Source organism: Apodemus sylvaticus, chromosome X (genome assembly GCF_947179515.1).
Source record: "Apodemus sylvaticus chromosome X, mApoSyl1.1, whole genome shotgun sequence".
Taxonomy (NCBI): domain Eukaryota; kingdom Metazoa; phylum Chordata; class Mammalia; order Rodentia; family Muridae; genus Apodemus; species Apodemus sylvaticus.
The window spans coordinates 85,543,609-85,569,813 of record NC_067495.1 but is presented as its reverse complement, the minus strand read 5'-3'; positions in this window follow the sequence as shown (position 1 = coordinate 85,569,813).

Here is a 26,205-nt window from a genome sequence, read left to right as displayed (position 1 = left end):
ATTGATGGATTTCCTCATATTGAACCATCCCTGCATCCCGGGCATGAAGCCTACTTGATCATGGTGGATGATCTTTTTGATGTGTTCTTGGATTCGGGTGGCAAGAATTTTATTGAGTATTTTTGCATCGATATTCATAGGGAAATTGGCCTGAAATTCTCTTTCTTATTTGGATCTTTGTGTGGTTTTGGTATCAGCGTAATAGTGGCTTCATAGAAGAGTTGGGTAGTGTTCTTTCTGTTTCTATTTGATGGAATAGTTTGAAGAGTATTGGTGTTAAGTCTTCTTTGAAGGTCTGATCTAATTCCGCACTGAAACCATCTGGTCCTGTGCTTTCTTTGGTCGGAAGGCTATCTATGACCCCTTCTATTTCTTTAGGGGTTATGGGTCTGTTTAGATGGTCTATTTGATCCTGGTTTAATTTTGGTAATTGCTATCTGTCTAAGAAAATGTCCATTTCCTCCAGATTCTCCAATTGTGTTGAGTACAGGTTTTTGTAGTAGGATCTGATGATTTTTTGAATTTCCTCGGTTTCTGTTGTAATATTTCTGTTTTCATTTCTAATTTTGTTATTTTGGATACTTTCTCTGTGCCCTTCGGTTAGTCTGACTAAGGGTTTATTTATCTTGTTGATTTTTTCAAAGAACCAGCCTTTGGCTTTGTTGATTCTTTGTATGGTTCTCTTGATTTCTACTTGATTGATTTCAGCCCTGAGTTTGATGATTTCCTGTCTTCTTCTCCTCCTGGGTGAATTAGCTCCTTTTTGTTCAAGGGCATTCATTTGTTCTGTTAATCTTCTAGTGTATGCTTTCTTGAATTTCTTTTTGGAGGCACTCAAAGCTATGAGTTTTCCTCTTAGCACTGCTTTCATTGTGTCCCATAGATTCATTTATGTTGTGCCTCCATTTTCGTTAAATTCTAAAAAAAACTTTGATATCTTTCTTTATTTCTTCCTTGACCAAGGTATCATTGAGTAGAGTATTGTTCAGTTTCCAAGTGTATGTGGGCTTTCTGTTTTTATTATTATTAAAGATCACTTTTACTCCATAGTGATCTGATAGGAGGCATGGGATTATTTTAATCTTCTTATATTTGTTGAGGTCTTTCTTGTGACCAACCATATAATCTATTTTGGAGAAGGAACCATGAGGTGCTGAGAAAAAGGTATATTCTTTTGCTTTGGGATGAAAAGTTCTATATATATCTGTTAAATCCAATTGGTCCAAAGCTTCAATTAGTTTCACTATCTCCCTGTTTAGTTTCTGTTTTCTGATCAGTCTATTGGTGAGAGTGGAGGGGTGAAGTCACCCACAATTATTGTGTTAGGTGCAACGTGTACTTGAACTTTAGTAAAGTTTCTTTTATGAATGAGGATGCCCTTGTATTTGGAGCATAAATGTTCAGGATTGAGAGTTCTTCTTGTTGGATTTTTCCTTTGACTAGCAAGTAGTGACCTTCCATGTCGCTATTGATGACATTAGGTTGAAAGTCAATTTTATCTGATATTAGAATGGCAACTCCGGCTTGTTTCCTGGGACCATTTGCTTGTAGAATTGTCTTCCCGCCTTTTACTCTATGGTAGTTTTTGTCTTACACTGAGGTGTGCTTCCTGTATACAGCAAAATGCAGTTTCCTGTTTACAAAACCAGTCTGTTAGTCCATGTCTTTTTATTGGGGAATTGAGTTCATTGATGTTCAGCGATATTAAGGAGTAGTGGTTATTGGTTCCTGTCATTTTCGATGTTATTTTTATATTTGAGTGTCATCTGCTTTAATGGGTAAAATATGCTCCTCAGTCTCTTATTCTGGGTCTGAAACCAAACAGAGACTTTTCAAATTCTTTCTTGATTTCTTTCTTTCTTCCTTCCTTCCATTCTTTCTTTCTTTCTTTCTTTCTTTCTTTCTTTCTTTCTTTCTTTCTTTCTTTCTTTCTTTCTTTCTTTCTTTCTTTCTTTCTTTCTTTCTTTCTTTCCTTCTTTCTTTCCTTTCTTTCTTTCTTTCTTTCTTTCTTTTTTTTCCATCTTTTTTTTATTCAATATATTTTTTATTTACATTTCAGATGATTTCCCCTTTTCTGGCCCCCCACTCCCCAACAGTCTGGTTATCCCCCTTCTCTCCCCCTGTCCTCCCACCCACCCCTTCCCACTTCCCCGTTCTGGTTTTGCCGAATACTGCTTCACTGAGTCTTTCCAGAACAAGGGGCCACTCTTCCTTTCTTCTTGTACCTCATTTGATGTGTAGATTTTGTTTTGGGTATTCCAGGCTTCTAGGTTAATATCCACTTATTAGTGGATAAGTGGATTCACCTTTTGAGTCAGGGTTACCTCACTTAGTATGATGCTCCCTAGCTCCATCCATTTGCCTAAGAATTTCATAAATTCATTGTTTCTAATGGCTGAATAGTACTCCATTGTGTAGATATACCACATTTTTTGCATCCACTCTTCTGTTGAGGGATACCTGGGTTCTTTCCAGCATCTGGAAATTATAAATAGGGCTGCTATGAACATAGTAGAGCATGTATCCTTATTACATGGTGGGGAATCCTCTGGGTATATGCCCAGGAGTGGTATAGCAGGATCTTCTGGGAGTGAGGTGCCCAGTTTTCGGAGGAACCGCCAGACAGATTTCCAGAGTGGTCGTATCAATTTGCAACCCCACCAGCAGTGGAGGAGTGTTCCTCTTTCTCCACACCCTCTCCAACACCTGCTGTCTCCTGAATTTTTAATCTTAGCCATTCTGACTGGTGTAAGGTGAAATCTCAGGGTTGTTTTGATTTGTATTTCCCTAATGACTAATGAAGTTGAGCATTTTTTAAGATGCCTCTCCGCCATCCTAAGTTCTGCAGGTGAGAATTCTTTGTTTAACTCTGTACCCCATTTTTAATAGGGTTGTTTGGTTTTCTGGGGTCTAACTTCTTGAGTTCTTTATATATATTGGATATTAGCCCTCTATCTGATGTAGGATTGGTGAAGATCTTTTCCCAATTTGTTGGTTGCCGATTTGTCCTCTTGATGGTGTCCTTTGCCTTACAGAAACATTGTAATTTTATGAGGTCCCATTTGTCAATTCTTGCTCTTAGAGCATAAGCTATTGGTGTTCTGTTCAGAAACTTTCTCCCTGTACTGATATTCTCAAGGGTGTTCCCCAGTTTCTTTTCTATTAGCTTCAGAGTGTCTGGCTTTATGTGTAGGTCCTTGATCCATTTGGAGTTGAGCTTAGTACAAGGCCTTTCTTTCTTTCTTTCTTTCTTTCTTTCTTTTTCTTTTAACATTTATCTTGATCTTCATCATTTCTTGCCACAGACTGGTATTGGACAAGACCTGTTTTTATTTTTCTGGGATTCTGAGTGCATTGTTGGATTGTTTATTTGATATCTTGCTGGTTTTTAATTTTTAATTTTTTATTGAATATATTCTTCATTTATATTTCAGTTGTTATAACCTTTCCCAGTTCCCCCTCTTCCAGAAAATCCCCAACCCATCCTCCCTTCTCCTACCTCCATGAAGATGCCCCTCCACACAAACCATACTGACCTACCCCCTTGATTTCCCCAATGCTGCAGCATCTATGGAGTCTTCAGAGTACCATGGAACTCTCCTCTCACAAATGCCCAATAAGGCTTTCCTAAGCCACAAATGCATCTGGAACCATGTGTACCCCTTGGTTTATGGCTTAGTCCCTGGGAACTCTTGGGGGGTCTGGTTGGCCAACATCGTTGTTCTTCCCATGAGGTTGCAAACCCCTTTAGCTCCTCCAGTCCTCCTTCCAACTCCTCCATTGGGGACCCCACACTCAGTCCAGTGGCTGGCTGCTAGCATCTGCAGCTGTATCTGTAAGGCACTGGAAGGTCCCCTTAGATTATAGCCATATCAGGCTCCTTTTGGTATGAACTTCTTAGCATCCACAATAGTGTTTGGATTTGGTGACTGATTATAGGATGTATTCCCAGGTAGCTGAGTCTCTAGATGGCCTTTACTTCAGTCTCTGCCACACACTTTGCCTCCATAATTGCTCCTGAGGATATTTTGTTCCCGTGGTGTGAATTGTATCATGTTTATTCTGAGCTTTCAGGCTAATATCCACTTATCAATGAGTACAAACCATGTGTGTTCGTTTTTATTGGGTTACCTCACTCAGGATGATACTTTTGAGTTCAATCAGTTTGCCTAAGAATTTCATGAATTCATTGTTTTAATAGCTGAATAGTACTCCATTGTGTATTTATACCACATTTTCTGTATCCATTCTTCCATTGAGGGACACCTTGGTTCTTTCCAGCTTCTAGCTATTATAAATGAGACTTCTATGAACATAGTGGAGCATGTGTCCTTATTACATGTTAGAGAATCTTCTGGGTATATGCCCAGGAGTGGTATATCTGGTTCCACAGGTAGTACTATGTCTAATTCTCTGAGGAACTGCCAAACTGATTTCCAGAGTGGTTTTACCACCTTGCAAGCCCACCACCAGTGGAGGAGTGTTCCTCTTTCTCCACATCAACTCTAGCATCTGCTGTCCCCTCAGTTTTTTTCATCTAAGCCATTCTTATTGGTGTGAGGTAGAATCTCAAGGTTGTTTTGATTTGCATTTCTCTGATAACTAAGGATGCTGAACATTTTTTTAGTTGCTTCATAGCCATTCAAGTTTCCTCAGTTGATAATTCTCTGGTTAGCTCTGTAGCCCATTCTTTAATAGGGTTGTTTGACTCTCTGGAGTCTAACTTCTTGAGTTCCTTGTATACATTGGATATTAGTCCTCTATAGAATGTAGGATTGGTAGAGATCTTTTCCCAATCTGCTGGTTGCCCTTCTGTCCTATTTACAGTGTCCTTTAGGTTACAGAAGCTTTGCAGTTTCATGAGGTCCCATTTGTTGATTCTTGTTCTTAGAGTATAAGCCGTTGGTGTTCTCTTCAGAGAAATTTCCTCTGTGCCCATGTGTTCAAGGCTCTTCCCACTTTTCTCCTCTATAAACTTCAATGTATCTCGTTTTATGTGGAGGTCCTTGATCCACTTGGACTTGAGCTTTCTACAAGGAGATAAGAATGGATCAATTTGCATTTTTCTACAGGCTGACCATTTGTTGAAAATACTGTGTTTTTGCACTGGATGCTTTTAGCTCCTTTGTCAAATATCAAGTGACCATAGGTGTGTGGGCTCATTTCTGGGTCTTCAGTTCTATTCCATTGATCTTCCTACTTCTCTCTGTACCAATATCATAGAGTTTTTATCAGTATTGCTTTGTAGTAGAGCTTGAGGTCAAGGATGGTGATTCCCCATAAGTTCTTTTGTTGTGGAGATTTCACTATCCTTGGTTTTTTGTTACTAGAAATGATTTTGCAGATTTCTCTTTCTAGCTCTCTGAAGAACTTAGTTGGAATTTTGATGGTGTTTGAATTAATCTGTAGATTGATTTTAGCAAGATGGCCATTTTTAATACATTAATCCTGCCAATACATGAGCATGGGAGATTTATGTTCTACAACCAGGCAAGAGATATTTATATTTACAAAAAGGAAATACAAACTTGCTTGACTGTTTCTTCATAATAATGGGAAGCCTTACATTGGCTAAACATTGTGTTTTATGATTGGTTGTTACTCAAGTATATGCAATAAAAATATGCTACTGAATTGGACTCTTGATTATGATTTTTAGATAATAGCTCAGCTGCATAGTGAGTTATGGAACAAATGGTGCCTCAGTTCAACTTAAATTTCATTATTATGATTGAGTACTCTTAGGATTCACTACATTAAAGCAAACATGTACCAGTGGGTCCCTGAATGAATATATATATATATATATATATATATATATATATATATATATATATATATATATATATATATATATATTAGTGTGTGTGTGGGTGTGTGGGTGTGATGTGTAAATATGACCTTGTAGATTTAAGAAAAGGTTGCCATATCTTTTCAAGCTGGAGTTACAGATTTTTGTGAGCCCCATGAGATGCTGAGAACCAAAGATGAGCCATCCTTTGAGTGCCACAGTATTACAGTTTTTAATCTTTTAATGCTGGTAGATAAAAAGGCTATAGACTTTTCAACATCTGTGTTATTTCTGATCCCCTTTAAACTTGGTATACTATTTTACAAACCTTTTAAGAGCAAGATTACAGTACAACAATATAATTTTCCCTCCAAATCCTCCTATCTCCCTTGAACTCTTTTAGACTTATGCTTTAAAAAATATTGCTAAATATACATGTGAGTCCTTATATATAAGTTACAAGTAAATAAAATGTTGTTTCTTGTTAGTCTCATTTTATTTTAATATATTTTTACCTTGAAAACAATTTTCAAAGCAGTATATATGTTTTAATATAGGATTCTTGTTCCTTTAAAAAAATTAAAAGCCTATACTTGTGGTTACTACTGAGATTTTGCTTTGTTTTATTTTCTGGAATTGGAGTTTTTAATTTATTAGTTCTAATAATAATCTCCCTATTAATTTTAGGTAACTAAAATATTTTCTAAATAGTGATACTATATACCCACAGGCACGTCAGTCTCTGTGTTCTTTAAAGTATTGTTATGCCATTATTCCTTTCTAGCATTCTAAATATAACTTGTAAGACACTAAGTATAGTTCCCTGCATTATTGTAAATTCTAGATTTTACAGTTTCTAAGGAAGAGATGATGCCTCACTTTTATTGATATAAAATTTCTGTGGATTTACCTTTTTTTAGAGATGCATCTATTTATTTATTTATTTATTTATTTATTTATTTATTTATTATTTTCTATATTCTTTGTTTACATTCCAAATGATTTTTCCTTTCCTGGTTCCTCCCTCACAATAAGTCCCATAAGCCCTCTTCCCTTTGCCCATTCCCCAATCAATCCCTCCCACTTCTTTGTCCTGGCAATCCCCTACAATGCTGCATTCAGCCTTTCCAGGACCAGGTCCCCCTTCTTCCTTATTCTTGGGAATGATTTGATATGTGAGTTGTGTCTTGGGTATTCAGAGCTTCTGGGCTAATATCAACTTATCAGTGCCTGCATTCCATGTGCATTCTTTTGTGAATGAGTTACCTTAGTTAGGATGATATTTTCTATTTCCAACCATTTGCTTAAGAATTTCATGAATTCATTGTTTTTAATTGCTGAATAGTACTCTATTGTGTAAATATACAACATTTTCTGCATCCATTCCTCCATTGAGGGATATCTGGGTTCTTTCCAGCTTCTGGCTACTACAAATAGGGCTGCTATGAACACAGTGGAGCATGTGTCCTTATTGCATGCCAGGGAATCCTCTGGGTATATGCCCAGGAGTGGTATAGCAGGGTCCTCCAGAAGTGTCATGCCTAGTTTTCTGAGGAACCACCAGACTGATTTCCAGAGTGGTTGTACCAACTTGCATTTCCACCAGCAGTGGAGGAGTGTTCCTCTTTCTCTAGATCCTTGCCAACACCTGCTATCTCCCGAGTTTTTAATCATAGCTATTCTGACTGGTGTGAGGTGAAATCTCAGGGTTGTTTTGATTTTCATTTCCCTAATGGCGAATGATGTTGAACATTTCTTAAGGTGCTTCTCAGCAATCCAAAGTTCTTCAGGTGAAAATTCTTTGTTTAGTTATGTTCCCCATTTTTAATAGGGTTATTTGATTTTCTGGAGTCTAGCTTCATCAGTTCTTTGTATATATTGGATATTAGCCCCCTGTTGGATGTAGGGTTGGTGAAGATCTTTTCCCTATTTGTTGGTTGCCTTTTTGTCCTTTTGATAGTGTCCTTTGCCTTACAGAAACTTTGTAATTTTATAAGTTCCCATTTGTCATTTCTTGATGTTACAACATAAGCTATCGGTGTTCTGTTCAGGAACTTTTCCCTTGTGCCCATGTACTCAAGGGTCCTCCCCAGTTTCTTTGCTATTAGTTTCAGTGTATCTGGTTTTATGTGGAGGTCCTTGATCCACTTGGAGTTGACCTAAGTACAAGGACACAATGATGGATCAATTTGCATTCTTCTGCATGCTGACCTCCACTTGAACCCGCACCATTTGTTGAAAAGGCTATCTTATTTCCACTGGAAGTTTTCAGCTCCTTTGTGGAAAATCAAGTGACCAGATCAAGTGACCATCGGTGTGTGGGTTTATTTCTGGCTCTTCAATCCTATTCCATTGATCTACCTGCCTGTCACTGTACCAATTTTATGCAGTTTTTAACACTATTCCTCTGTAGTATTGCTTGAGGTCTGGGAATACTGATTCCCCCAGAATTTCTTTTACTGTTGAGAATGCTTTTAGCTATCCTGGGTTTTTTTTTTTGTTTGTTTGTTTGTTTGTTTTTTGTTTTTTTTTTGTTATTCCAGATGAATTTGAGAATTGCTCTTTCTAACTCTATGAAGAACTTAGTTGGGATTTTGATGGGGATTGTGCTGAATCTATATATTGCTTTTGGCAAGATGGCCATTTTAACTATATGAATCCTGCCCATCCATGAGCATGGAAGATTTTTCCATTTTCTGAGGTCTTCTTCAATTTCCTTCTTCAGAGGCCTAAGGTGCTTGTTATATAAATCTTACACTTGTTTGGTTATTAATGTGTGTAATACATCATTTATATTTAGACTCTAAATTAGTTGAATACATGCTTGAATTATATATATTAATTTGAATATAATTGAATACAAAACTTTATGAGACAAGCCTGCTTATGCAGTTTCCCTTTCCAATGTAATCAGAAATGTTTGAAATAGTTAAATTAGCATGCTTAACTACTAAATGATTCTTAAAGAAACTGATAAGGACATATCTTCTTGAGAAAAAAATCATTTTACATGCTCTTTCATATTCTCACAAAACTTTTTTCTATTTTTGATTATTCACTATGAATAAAATGCCATATAAAATGTATATTTTTATTTTACATTAAGTTTCAGAGACCTTATCACAAGCCTAGAAACAGTAAGTAGTATAAGTAATGAAGTTTGTATATCTGTTCATGCTTCTCTGGGTCAAACCCACTTTTCATCATTCTGAAAGCCACTGGCATACATTTTATTTTCAACAAGTCTACTATTAATAATGTGCTTGTTATCATTTTATTAATTGGTCTTCATATTTCATTTATCTTAGAACTAGGACGTGGCTATCACCTTCAGTTTCTTCAGATGTTACATACTACCCCTGGTACTTTATTGGGTTGTTTTAAATCTCTCTGTCTTTGCAAATCACATTGTAACTCACTCATGCACAATTCATAATCAGTGTGATCACTGAATATTAAATTTCTATTGAACACTGTTTGCTGATTTTGACTGGTAACATATTTCATATTATATGGTTGTTGCTTCTTTGTTTTGTATGACTCTATATGCTAGTGCACAGACAGACAAACAGACAGACCGACAGACACACACACACACACACACACACACACACACACATCCAGTAACAGGTAAGATTTACAAAAACTAAATGGTTTGTCATTTAGTCAAGCTTATTCAATTCAGAACCCTAGTAAAATCAATTAAGGTAAATTCTCAATAGCAAAACAATAAGCTAAAAAAAAACAAAACAAAACAACAAAAACTATGATTGTCCTCTTCAAAGCTTTGTGTTCCATATTATATTACCTGAGATGCAGGTCAATTGAATATAAACAGATGATATATTTCATAATTCACATATATATTACCACAATATGTTTTGATAGTCCTCCATTTTGAATTGCTCAGAGATAACATAATAAATATATGATTCACACACCTAGAGAAGACAAGAAATTGAACGCCAAATCCAAGTAGTATTGGTAAATAAAACAAATTACTCATAAAAACTAATGTATTCATGGGTGATAATACTTCTTTAGGGCTGTTTGTGATTTCATAGGAAATAAAACATGTTTATTATATAAAGGTAGAAATAAGCTAGATTTCAAATTAACACTCAGAAAAGGAATGTACAATCGCTGCTTTGAAGAATTTTGTTTATTTCCCTTGCAGATGTTTATCCTAAAATATCGAAGTTTCTTAAAACAAAAATCTGATATTTTACTAAGCATAATTTAAAATCTTACATCTAAAATTATAGTTCCTATGCTCTTAGTTTAATAAGATCACATGTTGAATTTACATTAAGAGTGTTGAATACTTCTTAGAATCTTTAGCTTGCTATTTCCAGTGTAAGCAATGTTGATAGTGACATACTTAGCCATATATCACTTTAGCAATTACCTGCTTTGATTAGATGGGATATTGGAGCCATCACCTGGGTAGCTGGCCATTTGGAAATAGTGTCCTACTGATAAACACCAAAGACTTATAATTACATGTGCTACTAACACTTTATAGTGCTGTTAGAGGTTTAATTTAATGGTGCTTGAAGAATCAAATGAGTGTTGTGTTGATGCCTTAAGTGCTTGGAAAGGAATTATCATGTGTTAACCTTTCCATATTAAGCAGATCAAGAAATTCTTCTGTCAAGCAAGATACCATAAAATTGGGCATAGTTTACAAGTGTTTTGTAGAGTATGTTGAAAGGCAAATGTCAAAATGTGGCTGCTGCTTAATTTTATTATAGTTATAATCATAAAATATCATAATAATCTGTAATATTACTTGTCAATATTATTATATATTTGAAATAAGTTATTTTCTCACTTTCTGAGTTGTATCTCTTGTTAAAATTACATTTGTTTAATCTCTCACTTGTCTCTTGATGTGTGGATATGTGTGAATGTATGCGCAGGGTATGAAGATGCCATGGTATGCATAGGGAAATAGTAGGACAATTTGTGTGGGCCTATTCTTTTCTTAAACCATGACTATCTAGGGGTTGAACTCAGTCAGTTAAAAAAGTACCTTTGCTCATTGTGCCACCTTACTGTCCCCCAAATGATATTTATTTTACTTCAGAGAAGTGAGGAAAATATAATAGATTTAAATTCATATATGAATCATTTAAATACATTTTAATAGAATCAAAATCCTCTAACCTAATATCCCAAACCCCTACAAATGAGCCTTATAAACCTTAATAAAATTTTAACATATATACATGTACTTATTTTTATTATTTGATAATTTCACATGCACATATAATGTATTTGGATCAAATCTGCCCTTGTGTTCCTCTGTCATCTTCTCTTCCAATTTCATGTGTGCTATATTTAAACTCACTGAGGTTATTCGGTGCTGCCAATATGTGTGTGGGCACAGGGCCTTCTACTGGAGCATGGATAGTATCAAGAAAATACATCCATCTAAAAGTAATTTTGGCAGATTTTCTTATGTTCATTTTGCTCCCAAATAACAACAGAGCATTTCTACACACAATGTAGCTCATGTTAAATACTGAGTGAAGACATAGATTCCTGGACATTTTATTAACAAACTGTGAGCACTAATAGCTGGGCAGATTCTGATCTATTTTAACCTTACTGGGTTGCTAAAATCCAGTCAAATGTCCTGTTACCTGTCATTTGGTCTTTCCCTGGTTCTCTCTGGACCATGGTGTCCTCAGGGCTGCTTTCTCATTACAATCTCATGGCAAATACTCCTATTCTCTCCACATGGTTACTCCATGCCTTCTTCTTCTCCTAGTCCTTATCTATTCTTTTGTTTCCTTTGTGACTCCTGACTTGGATTGGAAGTCTTACCCTATTTCTTCTACCCAGTTAACTGGCTAATCCCCTTTTTTATGAACCAATTATAGGTGAATGGAACACAATTTTTACATTACATTGAGATTAGAGATGCTTGACTATGTCTAGATTGCAAGCAGATGTCTGGGTATAGTCCTTAATGTGCTAGGATGGGGTGACACATATGGGGCTCCCACTCTCAGAGGGGGAGTGAATGGGTATGGAGGGAATGAGGAGGCAGCTATTGGGTTAAAGCAAACAAATAAATTAATGAAAAAGGAAAGAAAAAATCAGCATCCAAATACACAATGCACAAACCCATTCCCCAACACATTCCTAAACAAAGCAGTTTCTCACTCCCCCAGAACCCATCAATTGACAGTACTTCCTCAGCTACTGTTGGATTATTTTTGTCAATTTGACACAAATATAGACATATCTTGAGATGGAAATATCAACTGAGAAATTGCCTCCATTGTACTAGCCTTTATAATAAAGTCTGTGTGTTTATTAGTGATTGATGTGGGAGGTCCCATATCACTGAGGCCATGCAGGTGTTGGGATATGTAAAAGGTCTGCCTGGGCAAGCCATAAGGAGTAGTGCAGTATGTACTATTCTTCTATGCCCGATGCCTTGAGTTTCTGCCTGACTTTCCTCAGAGACAGACTGTGATGTGGACCATTCCTTCTTTGGTGATGACACCTGAGCGTTCCAGGAAGAAGATGTGGCATATTAGTTCTGAATACTCCATTGTCTTATTCTCTTAACATTGTCCAATTCAGAGCCTCCATTTTATTATCATCTATAGCAAGCAAGCTTATCTGATGAGGGTTAAAAGATGAATTTGTCTATGAGTATAAAGGTAATTATCGAGAAAGCAAATACTTTTTTCCTTTAACAAAATTATATTTGTAAGGCCTGATCAAACAAAAAGCTCAGGACTAGGTTATAGATTATAGCCATTTGAACTGTTAGTGGGGGTCTGATAGACACACACATACAGTACAGAATATTGCCATTGCTTTTGGCTACCCTCTAGAACTTGATGCCAATACTCTGCATGCTTTACTATACACCATATAGGGAACAGATATTTGATTATAGAGAATTTTACATGTATAAACACTGTGGGATACAAAAGTAATCAGCAGTCATATCTATGAACTCTGAAGTTTGGAAGCTATAATAATAACTGGCTTGAAAAGATACACCGACTGTTAAAATGTTGGCACACATATTATAGAAGTAATCAATCACGTTCTGATTGGATTTGAGGTAGGTTGCACAAAAAGGAACTTGGTTCTGTGGCTGGATAGGTCAGAAGTTCTAAGGAAGAGCCTACTGCTGTTATCCTTCAAAATACATATAGTATTAACTGTCTCCAAGAAATTATCTTTATATATACTCATATATCACTAAATACTTCTATTTTAAACTTTTTAGAAAAATCACTGGTTTGCTCCATTCCACGAAGTTTTTAGAAATTTACTACATGCATATTTAGTAATGGTAATTTATACTTTATGAAGCATATTTCATATACCTTGCATATGGGACATGCTCTTTACACATTATAACAATTAATCCATTATTCTATGGGCATACATCCCTCATATTCTTCTTTTATATTTCAGAGTACAGAGATTCAAAAGTTTTAAAAGCTTGTCTAATACCATGCAAAAATGTTAGTTGTAAAGTCAGGATTCCTACCTGTTTATACCTCAAACTAAAATCCTGCTGTCACTATGGTGCTGCATCATTATTATCATTATTTTTACTTAGAAACCTAAAATAATCAATGGAATGAATCTCATATATTCAAGTTTACCCATACGTTAAGATTAAAATTAAGTATAAATTTCCAGTAGTTTCCCACTACTGGCCAGATATATTGTTCATTCCCTCTTAGAAACTAGCATACCTACAATGACCTTGGCATTCTAATTAATTCTTTCAAACTACAATTAGCTGTGTGTTAAGCCATATTTGGATAGCTTAATTTTAAGTAAAGATACTGGCATTTGCATATCTGTATCATTGGATAAAATCTACCAATTCACCAAGTAGATATTACTAGATGTGGAATAAATCTGTGACCAATAAGTAATGTGTAAACCAAAAGAAAGAGTTGATACATTATGGGGCTGGAATGCAATAATTTCCTCTTGATTTAGAGATTTTATTGAACAGGGAAACACTAGTCAGTATCTTTACTATTGGAAAAATAAATTAGAAATAGACATTTTCTTACTCCAGTATGCAAGTACTTGTGGGCATCTATAATTGTGTCTGGGTATTGTAACTGTATATGGGATGGATCGCTATGTGGGGTAGTCTCTGGATGATCTTTCCCTCAGACTCTGCTCAGTACTTTGTCTCTGTATATTCTTCTGTGGGTATTTTGTTTCCCCTTCTGAGAAGGACAAGAATATCCATTCTTTGTTCTTCCTTCTTCTTGATCATCATTTGATATGTGAATTAGGTCTTGGGTATTCAAAACTGCTGGGCTAATATCCACTTATTAGTGAGTGTATAACATGTGTGTTCTTTTGTGATTGGGTTACCTCACTTAGGATGATATTTTCCAGTTCCACCCATTTGCTTAAGAATTTCATGAATTCATTGTTTTTAATGGCTGACTAGTACTCCATTGTATAAATATAACATTTTTTTGTATCCATTCCTCCATTGAGGGATATCAGTGTTCTTTCCAGCTTCTGGCTATTATAAATAGGGCTGATATGAATATCATGGAACATGTGTCCTTATACATGCTGGGTAAACCTCTGGGAATATGGGAACCTCAGGAATGGTATAACAGGGTTCTCTGGTAGTATAAATGCCAAGTTTTCTGAGGAACCACCAGACTGATTTCCAAAGTGGTTGTACCAGCTTGCAATACCACCAGCAGTTGAGGAGTGTTGCTCTTTCTGCACATCCTCACCAGCACCTGCTGACTCCTGAGTTCTTGTTCTTAGCCACTCTGACTGGTGTGAGTTGAAATCTCAGGGTTGTTTTGATTTGCATTTCCCTGATAACTAAGGATGTTGAATATTTCTCAGCCATTCAGTATTCCTCAGGTGAAAATTCTTTGTTTAGCTCTGTACCCCATTTTTTATTAGGGTTACTTGTCCCCCTAGAGTCTAACTTCTTGGATTCTTTGTAGATATTGCAAATTAGCCCTCTGTTGGATGTAGGGTTGGTAAAGATCTTTTCCCAATTTGTTGTTTGCCTTTTTGTCCTATTGCCTGTATCCTTTGCCTTCCAGAAACTTTGTAATTATGAGATACTATTTGTCAATGCTTAATCTTAGAGCATAAGCTATGGGTGTTCTGTTCAGGAACTTTTCCCTATACTCATGTGCTCCAGGTTCTTCCACAGTTTCTTTTCTATTAGTTTCAGTGTGTCTGGTTTTATGTGGGGGTCCTTGATACACTTGGAGTTGAGCTTAGTACAAGGAGATAAGAATGGATCAATTTGCATTCTTCGGCATGCTGACCTCCAGTTGAACTAGCACCATTTGTTGAAAATGCTATCTTTTTACCACTATATGTTTTTGGCTCCTTTGTTGAAGTTCAAGGGACCATAGGTGTGTGGGCTCATTTCATGGTCTTCAATCCTATTCCATTGGTCCACTTGCCTGTCCCTGTACCAATACCATGCAGTTGGTTTATTATTATTATTTTTTAGCACTATTGCTCTGTAGTACTGCTTGAGGTCTGGAATACTGATTGCCCTGGAAGTTCTTTCACTGTTGAGAAAAGTTTTAGCTATCCTGCTTTTTTGTTATTCCAGATGAATTTGAGAATTGCTCTTTCTAACTCTATAAAGAAATCAGTTGAGACAGAAGAGCTGCAGCAGCGGCCGCAGCAGCAGCAGCAGCAGTGGCTGGTCCAGAGGAAGGGCCATCAGTAGTAGAACCAAGCAGACAGGGTCCAGGCAGACCCTGCACCCACGACCACTGGCCATCGCTGGCCAGCCAGGCTGCGAGCAGCAGAGGATATATGGCGCCATTCATCACACAGAAGCCACACCAGAACTCTGCCTCCTGCCAGTCAGATACGAGGCCTCCATATTGGTTCTCGGTCGCCAGAGAAATCAGACTGAGGTACGCAAATATAACCCGAGATCAACTTCACAGTGGTCTAAGCCTGATGGGCTTTGGCCTGCACCCAGGCCCTGGGCTGATCGGGGGGCCACCTGGGTGCAAACCCGGCCAGGAGGTTCCCCCCCTCCCCCCGCCGGCGCACTCGCACCACTGCCATTTTACCTAAGGGAAGCCAGAGAGACCTAGCAGGCAAAACCAAACCGGCTAACAGGCATAGCCCGAGGTGGACATAACAGGGGTCTAAGACGGTCAGGCCCTGGACTGCCCCCAGGTCCTGGGTTGCTCGGTGGGCCATCTGTGTGCCGACCCAGCCAGGAGCTTGTTTGCCCGGGCCAGCGTGCACCACCACCATTTTGCCTACGGGAAGCCAGAGGGACCCAGCAGACAAAACCAAACCAAACCAGCTAACAGGCATAGCCTGAGGCAGACATAGCAGGGGTCTCAGACGGTCAGGCCCTGGACTGCCCCCAGGCCCTGGACTGCTCTGTGGGCCATCTGTGTGCTGACCCGGCCAGGAGGTTGTTAGCCCAGCAGACTCTCCCAGCACTCTCAGGGAGTGTGCACACGCCACCATCCTAGCCACCTGACAGACCCAATTAACACTCACAGCTGAGGGGAACTTTGCTCAGACATTGGCCTGCCAGGCTTTTGCCTAGACTCAGGGCCTGAGCAGCTAGGCTAGCCTTGTGTGCACCAACCCGGTTGGGAGTTCCGCTGCCCAGCAGAGAGATCAGCACGCAGAAAAGGACCCTAGAGCATACAGCCTCAACACTCCCTGAAGGAGCAAACGGGCACCTTCTGGCTCACAGACACAATCTGGGGCAAAGAACACTAGGGCTGCAAGGGCACCCAAGAGGAGGAAAGCACATTAGCAATCTGCAACAGGGAAAACCCTGCCCTCCAGTGGTGCAGAAATAGCCCTAGAGCCTCTCAGGAGGCTGAAACACCAGCCAGAGCCAAGACCAATTAGCTCCAGAGAACAAGATGGCAAAGGGCAAACACAGGAACGCTACTAACAGAAATCTAGGCAATATGGCAGCATCTGAACCAAACTCTCCAACATCAGCAAGTCCTGGTTATGCCAACACACCAGAGAAACAAGATTTGGATTTAAAATCACAGTTCATGATGCTGCTAGAAGAACACAAAAAGGACATGAATGAATCTCTTAAAGAAATGCAGAGGAACATGAATAAGCTAGAAACCCGTATAATGGAAACACAAAAAACACTTAAAGAAATGCAGGAGAATAAGGCCCAAGAGATAGAAGCCAATAAAGAAGAAAGACAAAAAAAAAAAAAAAAACTTAAAGAAATGCAGGAGAACTTGAGTCAACAGGCAGAAGTCATGAAAGAGGAAACACAAAAATCTCTTAAAGAATTACAGGAAAACACAGACAAAAAAATGATGAAACTGAGCGAAACCATCCTGGACCTAAAAACAGAAGTAGAAACAACTAAGAAATCACAAAGGGAGACAACTTTGGAGATAGAAAACATAGAGAAGAAATCAGGGGCCATAGATGCAAATATAAACAACAGAATACAAGAGATGGAAGAAAGAATCTCAGATGCCGAAGATACCATAGAAACCATTGACTCAACTGTCAAAGAAAATACAAAATGCAAAAAGCTTGTATCCCAGAACATCCAGGAAATCCAGGATACAATGAGAAGACCAAACCTAAGAATTATAGGTATAGATGAGAGTGAAGATTTACAACAGAAAGGGCCAGCAAATACCTTCAACAAAATTATGGAAGAAAACTTTCCTAACTTAAAGAGAAAGATGCCTATGAATATACAAGAAGCCTACAGAACTCCAAACAGACTGGACCTGAGCAGAAATACCTCCCGTCACATAATAATCAAAACCCCAAATGCACTAAACAAAAAAAGAATATTAAAGGCAGTAAGAGAGAAAGGCCAAGTAACATGTAAAGGAAGACCTATCAGAATCACACCAGACTTCTCACCAGAGACCATGAAAGCTAGAAGATCCTGGGCAGATCTCATGCAGATTCTAAGAGAACACAAATGTCAGCCAAGACTACTATACCCAGCAAAACTCTCATTCACCATAGATGGAGAAACCAAGATATTCCATGACAAAACCAAATTTACACAATATCTTTCCACAAACCCAGCTCTACAAAGAATAATAGGAGGAAAACTCCAATACAAGGAGGGAAACTACACCCTGGAAAAAGCAAGATAGTTACCTTCCTTCATCAAACCCAAAAGAAGATAACCACTCAAATATAAAAAGAACATCAAAAATGACAGGAAGTAATAATCACTATTCCCTAATATCTCTTAACATCAATGGTCTCAACTCCCCAATAAAAAGACATAGACTAACAGACTGGATAAGGAAACAGGACCCTACAATTTGCTGTATACAGGAGACACACCTCAGTGTCAAAGATAAAAGCTACCTTAGAGTAAAAGGCTGGAAGACAATCTTACAAGCCAATGGTCACAGGAAACGAGCATGAGTAGCCATTCTAATATCAGATAAAATTGACTTTCAACCTAAAGTCATCAAAAAAGACACAGAAGGACACTTCTTGCTGGTCAAAGGAAAAATCCACCAAGAAGAACTTTCAATTCTGAACATCTATGCGCCAAATGCAAAGGCACCCTCATTCGTAAAAGAAACTTTACTAAAGCTCAAAGCACACATTGCACCTAACACAATAATTGTGGGGGACTTCAACACTCCACTTTCCTCAATGGACCGATCGGGAAAACAGAAACTAAACAGAGACACAGTAAAGCTAATTGAAGCTTTGGACCAATTGGATTTGACTGATATTTATAGAACATTTCACCCTAAAGCAAAAGAATATACCTTTTTCTCAGCACCTCATGGTACCTTCTCCAAAATCGACCATATAATTGGACACAAGGCAGACCTCAACAAATATAAGATGATTGAACTAATCCCATGCCTCCTATCAGATCACTATGGTGTAAGAGTGATTTTCAATAGCAACAAAAACAACAGAAAGCCCACATACACATGGAGGCTGAATAATACTCTACTCAATGACACCTTGACCAAAGAAGAAATAAAGAAATCAGAGACTTTTTAGAATTTAATGAAAATCAAGGCACAACATACCCAAATCTTTGGGACACAATGAAAGCAGTGCTAAGAGGTAAACTCATAGCCCTGAGTGCCTCCAAAAAGAAAATGGAGAGAGCATACACTAGCAGCTTAATGACACACCTGAAAGTCCTGGAACAAAAAGAAGCCAATTCACCCAGGAGGAGTAGAAGGCAGGAAATCATCAAACTCAGGGCTGAAATCAATCAAGTAGAAACAAAGAGAACCATACAAAGAATCAACAAAACCAGGAGCTGGTTCTTTGAGAAAATCAACAAGATAGATAAACCCTTAGCCAGACTGAACAAAGGGCACAGAGAAAGTATCCAAATTAACAAACTTAGAAATGAAAAGGGAGATATAACAACGGAAACTGAGGAAATCAAAAAAATCATCACATCCTACTACAAGAGCCTGTACTCAACACAACTGGAGAATCTGGAGGAAATGGACAATTTCCTTGACAGATACCAAATACCAAAATTAAATCAGGACCAAATAGATCATCTAAACAGTCCCATAACGCCTAAAGAAATAGAAGGAGTCATAGAAAGTCTTCCAACCAAAAAAAGCACAGGACCAGATGGTTTCAATGCAGAATTCTTTCAGACCTTCAAAGAAGAGTTAACACCAATACTCTTCAAACTATTCCACAAAATAGAAATAGAAGGAACACTACCCAATTCCTTCTACGAAGCCACAATTACGCTGATACCAAAGCCACACAAAGATCCAACAAAGAAAGAGAACTTCAGACCAATTTCCCTTATGAACATCGATGCAAAAATACTCAATAAAATTCTTGCCAACCGAATCCAAGAACACATCAAAACGATCATCCACCATGATCAAGTAGGCTTTATCCCGGGAATGCAGGGTTGGTTTAATATACGGAAATCCATCAATGCAATCCACTACATAAGCAAACTCAAAGAAAAAAACCACATGGTCATTTCATTGGATGCTGAAAAAGCATTTGACAAAATTCAGCATCCTTTCATGCTTAAAGTCTTGGAAAGAACTGGAATTCAAGGCCCATACCTAAACATAGTAAAAGCAATATACAGCAAACCGGTAGCCAGCATCAAACTAAATGGAGAGAAACTTGAAGCAATCCCACTAAAATCAGGGACTAGACAGGGCTGCCCCCTCTCTCCTTATCTTTTCAATATTGTACTTGAGGTACTAGCTCGGGCAATTCGACAACATAAGGAGGTCAAAGGGATACAAATTGGAAAGAAAGAAGTCAAACTATCATTATTTGCAGATGACATGATAGTCTACCTAAGTGACCCAATAAACTCCACTAGAGAACTCCTACAGCTGATAAACAACTTCAGCAAAGTGGCAGGTTATAAAATCAACTCAAGCAAATGAGTGGCCTTCCTATACTCAAAGGATAAGCAGGCTGAGAAAGAAATTAGGGAAATGACCCCCTTCACAATAGCCACAAACAGTATAAAGTATCTTGGGGTGACTCTTACCAAACATGTGAAAGAACTTTACGACAAGAACTTCAAGACTCTGAAGGAAATGGAAGAAGACCTCAAAAAATGGGAAAACCTTCCATTCTCATGGATCGCCAGAATCAATATAGTTAAAATGGCCATTTTGCCAAAAGCAATATACAGATTCAATGCAATACCCATCAAAATCCCAACTCAATTCTTCACAGAGTTAGAAAAAGCAATTAACAAATTCATCTGGAATAACAAAAAACCCAGGATAGCTAAAACTATTCTCAGCAACAAAAGAAATTCTGGAGGAATCAGTATCCCTGACCTCAAGCAATACTACAGAGCAATAGTGTTAAAAACTGCATGGTATTGGTACAGTGACAGGCAGGCAGATCAATGGAACAGGATTGAAGATCCAGAAATGAACCCACACACCTATGGCCACTTGATCCTCAACAAAGGGGCTGATAACATCCAATGGAAAAAAGATAGCCTTCTCAACAAATGGTGCTGGTTCAACTGGAGGTCAGCATACAGAAGAATGCAAATAGATCCATCCTCGTCTCCTTGTACTAAGCTCAACTCCAAATGGATCAAGGACCTCCACATAAAGCCAGACACTCTGAAGGTAATAGAAAAGAAACTGGGGAAGACCCTTGAGGACATTGGTACAGGGGGAAAGTTCCTGAACAGAACACCAATAGCATATGCTCTAAGATTAAAAATTGACAAATGGGACCTCATAAAATTACAAAGTTTCTGTACGGCAAAGGACACCATCAAAAGGACAAATAGGCAACCAACAAATTGGGAAAAGGTCTTCACCAATCCTATATCAGATAGAGGGCTAATATCCAATATATATAAAGAACTCAAGAAGTTAGACTCCAGAAAACGAAACAACCCTATTAAAAAATGGGGAACAGAGTTAAACAAAGAATTCTCACCTGAAGAACTTTGAATGACACAGAAGCATCTTAAAAAATGCTCAACTTCATTAGTCATTAGGGAAATGCAAATCAAAACAACCCTGTGATTTCACCTTACACCAGTTAGAATGGATAAGATTAAAAATGTGTCCTTTGTTATCTCTTTATGCAAACTCAAGTCCAAGTGGATCAAGGACCTCTACATAAAACCAGATATGCTGAATCTAATGAAAGAGAAAATGAGGAAGAGCCTCAAACACATGGGCACAGGGGAAAATTTCCTGAAGGGAATACCAATAGCTTATGCTCTAAGATCAACAATAAACAAATGGGACCTCATAAAATTGAAAAGCTTCTGTAAGGCAAAGAACATGGTCAATAAGAAAAACCAACAACTTACAGATTGGGAAAAGATCTTTACCAACCTTACATTCAATAGAGGCCTAACATCTAAAATATATAATGAATTCAAGAAGTTAGACTCCAGAGAACCAAATAAACCTATTAAAAATAGGATACAGAGAATTCTCAAGTGAGTAATCTCATATGTCAACACCCTTAATCCTCAGGGAAATGCTGATCAAAACAATCCTGTGACTCTACCTCATACCAGTCAGAATGGCTAAGATCAAAAACTCATGTGAATGTGGATGATGGTGAGAAAGAGGAGAAAGAGGAGGTGGGATTGCAAGCTCATACAAGCACTCTGGAAATCATTCTGGTGGTGCCTCAGAAAATGGGAAATAGTTCTACCTGAGGACTCTGCTATACCACTCCTGCGTGTATGCCCAAAAGATGTTCCAACATGTAACAAGGACACATGCTCCACTCTGTTCAAAGCAGCCTGATTTATAATAGACAGAAGCTGAAAAGTGCTCAGATGTCCCTCATCAGTGGAATGAATGGATACAGAAAATATGATATAGTTACACAATAATACTCAGCTATTAAAAACAATGACTTCATGAAATTCACAGTCAAATGTTTGGGATTTGAAAATATCCTGAGTGAGGTAACCCAATCACAAAAGAACACACTCATTGTTAAGTGGATTTTAGCCAAAAAAAAATAAAAAAAAAAAAAGCTTGGTATACCCATGTTGAACATTGGGTTTCACAGACTATATGAAATCCAAGAAGATGGAAGACTACACTAAAGTGTGGATGCTATAGTCCTACTTAGAACGGGGAAGAAAATAATCTTGAGAAGTAAAGGGAGAGAGGGATCTGGGAGGGAAAGTTGAGAGGGAGGAAAAAGGGAGGGTTGTTCAGATACAGAAGGAGACAGGGAAGAAGTGCAGAGAGTCAGGAATTAGAAAGGTGGTGTGCAGCAGTAAGGGAGAGGGAACTGTGGGTAGCCACTAGAAAGTCTAAGATGCCAGGGCCCCGAGAGGTTCCAAGGACCAAAGAGGTAGAACACTACCTGAAATACCCAACAAAAAGGGGAGATAGAACCTGTAGAGATCATATACAGTGGATGGATATGGACCCCAGTTGAGGAATGAGACCATCCATCCACCGCAGAAATATTAAGCCAGAATTTCTCCTGTCAAAAGGAAATGAATGTGTGGAAGAAGAGTGGAGCATAGACAGAAGGAAAGGCCATCCAGAGACTGCCCTGTCTAGGGATCCATCTCATCTGCAAACACCAAACCCAGACACTATTGCTGATTCTAAGAAGCGTGCTGACAGGGGCCTGATATAGCTCTCTCCTGAGAGACTATGCCAGAGCCTGAACAATACAGACGTGGATACAGGCAGCCAAACATCAGATTGAGGAAGGGCATCCCAATTGAGGAGTTAAGACAAGGACTGAAGGAGCTAAAGGGATTTTCCATCCTGTAGGAAAAACAACAATATCAACCAACAAAATCCCCAGTACTCCCAGGAACTAAACCACCAACCAAAGAATACACATAGAGGGACCCAAGTCTCCAGCCCCATATGTAGCAGAAGATGGCCTTGTCTGTCATCTATGGGAGGAAAGGTCCTGTGAAAGCTAGAAGCCCCAGTGTAGGAGAATGCCAGGTCGGGGAGGTGGGAGTGGGTAGGCAGGTTGGGGAGAATCTTGAGAGAGGCAGGGGAAAGGGGGAGGGAATAGGTGGTTTGTGGAGGGGAAAGAGGGAAGGGGGATAACAGTTGAAATGTAGATAAATAAAACAACCCATTGAAAGGGAATAAAAGAGGATGGGAGAGTGTCTGTATAAAAACTACTCACACTTTTACAGTAATTGCATTGTTCTAGACTGAAATATCTCTTATTTTTCAATGTGTGTGTGTGTTTGTGTGTGTGTGTGTGTGTGTGTGTGTGTGTGTGTATGTGCAAGTGTGTGCAAGCACACAGTCTCTGTTGCAACAAGAAGGCATTGATTCCCTGGAGCTGAAGTTAGAGGCAGTTTTGTATGCTGAGAACTGAACTTGTGTCCTGTGCAAGAACTGTACAAGCTCTTAACTGCAGAGCAATCCCTCCAGCCCCTAAATAATTCCTTTTAATGTTGTTTGGATATTATTGACTTAATTGAATTTTATTATACAAATGTGACTGAATTACTCCCATATGTGACATTGAAAGTCAATTCGTTAATCCCAGAGTACAAGATTTGAGGGAAATTAAACTGTAAAAAAGTGAGCTGCATTCTAATCGTGTAGTATTAACTAGTTGGTGTTAAAAGGAAGTAATCTGTTCTACTGAAGAGCCACTGCAAAGGAAAGATCTAATCCCCTGGCCAAACACTTCCAACCAGTCAATTAGTGTTGAGGCAGCGAAGCTAACCTCTTATTCTCTAACAACTAAGTGGTGGACTGACAGTATTCATTAGTGCTGTTCTTTGGACAGGGTGTAAATGTCTCCTCATCCTGGACATATGTAATGAAGTCTGAGGCCTCAAGCTGCACATTGTTCATTGTAATCTCTGCAAAAGCTTGGTCACTGGGTCATAACAGCAGTTTTTGACAACTTAATTTGCAAGTCATTACCACCTGCAAATCAATCGCAAAGGATCTTTTAAATTGAAGTAATATGATGCAGTAGAAATCTTAGTCTTTTCATTTCACTTATTTATCATAAATGGCTTTGTTTTACATTTTTGTTTTAAACTAAGCCGTATATTGATTAGTTTTCAGCAACTTGTGAATCACAGTGCAACCCCAATTACCTTAAATTGAGGCAATCAGGAAATACAGCAGACCTATTTCAGTTTGGCTGCATATATTATAGAAAATGATGATACTAAAATTTTTGGCATAATCTACATGCTTCTGATTTTCCCCAAGACAAATGGCATGTGCCCTGTAATACACAAAGATGAAAATAGAGATGAAAGTTAAATGCTAGACTGGTGGTCTGAGAAGAAGCTTTGGAAAATGAACAGGGTAATGAGCCTGCAATTAGCCTAGAATAAACAAGTATTTCTCTCGAGGAGTAGAGGAGAAGAGTAGAGTTTTACTGTTATAAAAAAAAAGATAATAGATACCTTATTTTCCTCTGCTGTGATTACTGATTGAAATACAGGTCATTTTATATGAAACGTGCTAGTCCAAAAACAAAATTAGAAAGTTAACAACAGCTTCTTAAATGTCATTTATTGTGAAATGATGCCAATAAACATTCAATGCAGCGCAAATGACCATTTGAATAAAAATAATTGTAAATCCACATAAAAGTATGTGTGTTCTCATATGCATGCATGTGTGTGTGTGTGTGTGTGTGTGTGTGTGTGGTTTGTTCTTGAATCAAATTCTTCTCTGTATATCTAATTCCTTTTACTCTATACTCAGAAGTGTCCAGGAACTGTTTTGGGGTACCAAGAATAAGAGGTGGTACTCCTAGTTTCCACCATTTGCTTGAGAAGTCTTTTGCCCTTCTCTACTGGTGTCTTAAGTAGACTTTGGAGATGTTTTCTTAGTGGATGTTATGGTAGATAATTGCCAAAGTACAGTTCTGAGAGTGGCAAGATAGTATGTCATTTTAGTCTCAAAGTATAATGTAATGAGATATATAGATTTTAAACAAGTATTTATTGTCCTTAAGATCAATCAACCTTTTTTTCTCATATAAGAATCTGAAATCCCTTCATTAGTGGTAAATTGTCAATCATGGTGAGAAACTGTTCATCCATGCAAAATAAAATATCCTCAGTATTTTTTTTCTTTCTGACACTGACACTATTGGTTTAATTCTTATAGAATTAATCCATATTAACTTTATTGACTTTATGTTGGGTCATTTTAGATTCTATAGCTTTTCTTGAAAAAATTCAAAGTCCTACAAGTCTGTGACTACAGTGAACCATGTTAGATTTCAGACTGTTGTTGGATGGTATTACCGAGACATGGCTTCCATTAGATTTCCCAAGGTGCTTGCCTAGTTTGTGTTAGAACTTTAATGCTTATAATATGATTAGTATCATCCAGAGTTTGTTAATAATATAGATTTACTGAACCTGAGTCTACACTCAGGGGCCCATTCATTTGTATACTAAAATTAAGTGAGTCTGGACAGTATGCTAAACAGATAAAAATACCTGCTATTCTTTTAGAGGATGTTGGTAAGGGTTCTAGTTCTCAAGGGCAGCTTATAACCAACCATTTGTAACTCCAATTCAGGAGATCCAATACTCTCTTCTGGCCCAACCTGGCCACACACAGTGCATAGACAAATGCTCATATACATAAAAATAAATTATAAAATTAATTAAAAGTCTGAAAAAGATTGAAAAGTGTAGGTTAAGAATCAGTGGCAGGTATATGGCTAGTCTTGTAATTAACACTTAATGCAATCAGTCAGCATTATACAAGGGTACTAGACATTGCTTATTATTGCTTAAAAATAAGGATAGGAGCCAGGCAGTGGTGGCACATGCCTGTAATCCCAGCACTTTGGAGGCAGAAGCAGGTGGATTTCTGAGTTTGAGGCCAATCTGGTCTACGGAGCAAGTTCCAGGACAGCCAGGGCTACACAGAGAAACCCTGTCTCAAAAAAACCACAAAAAA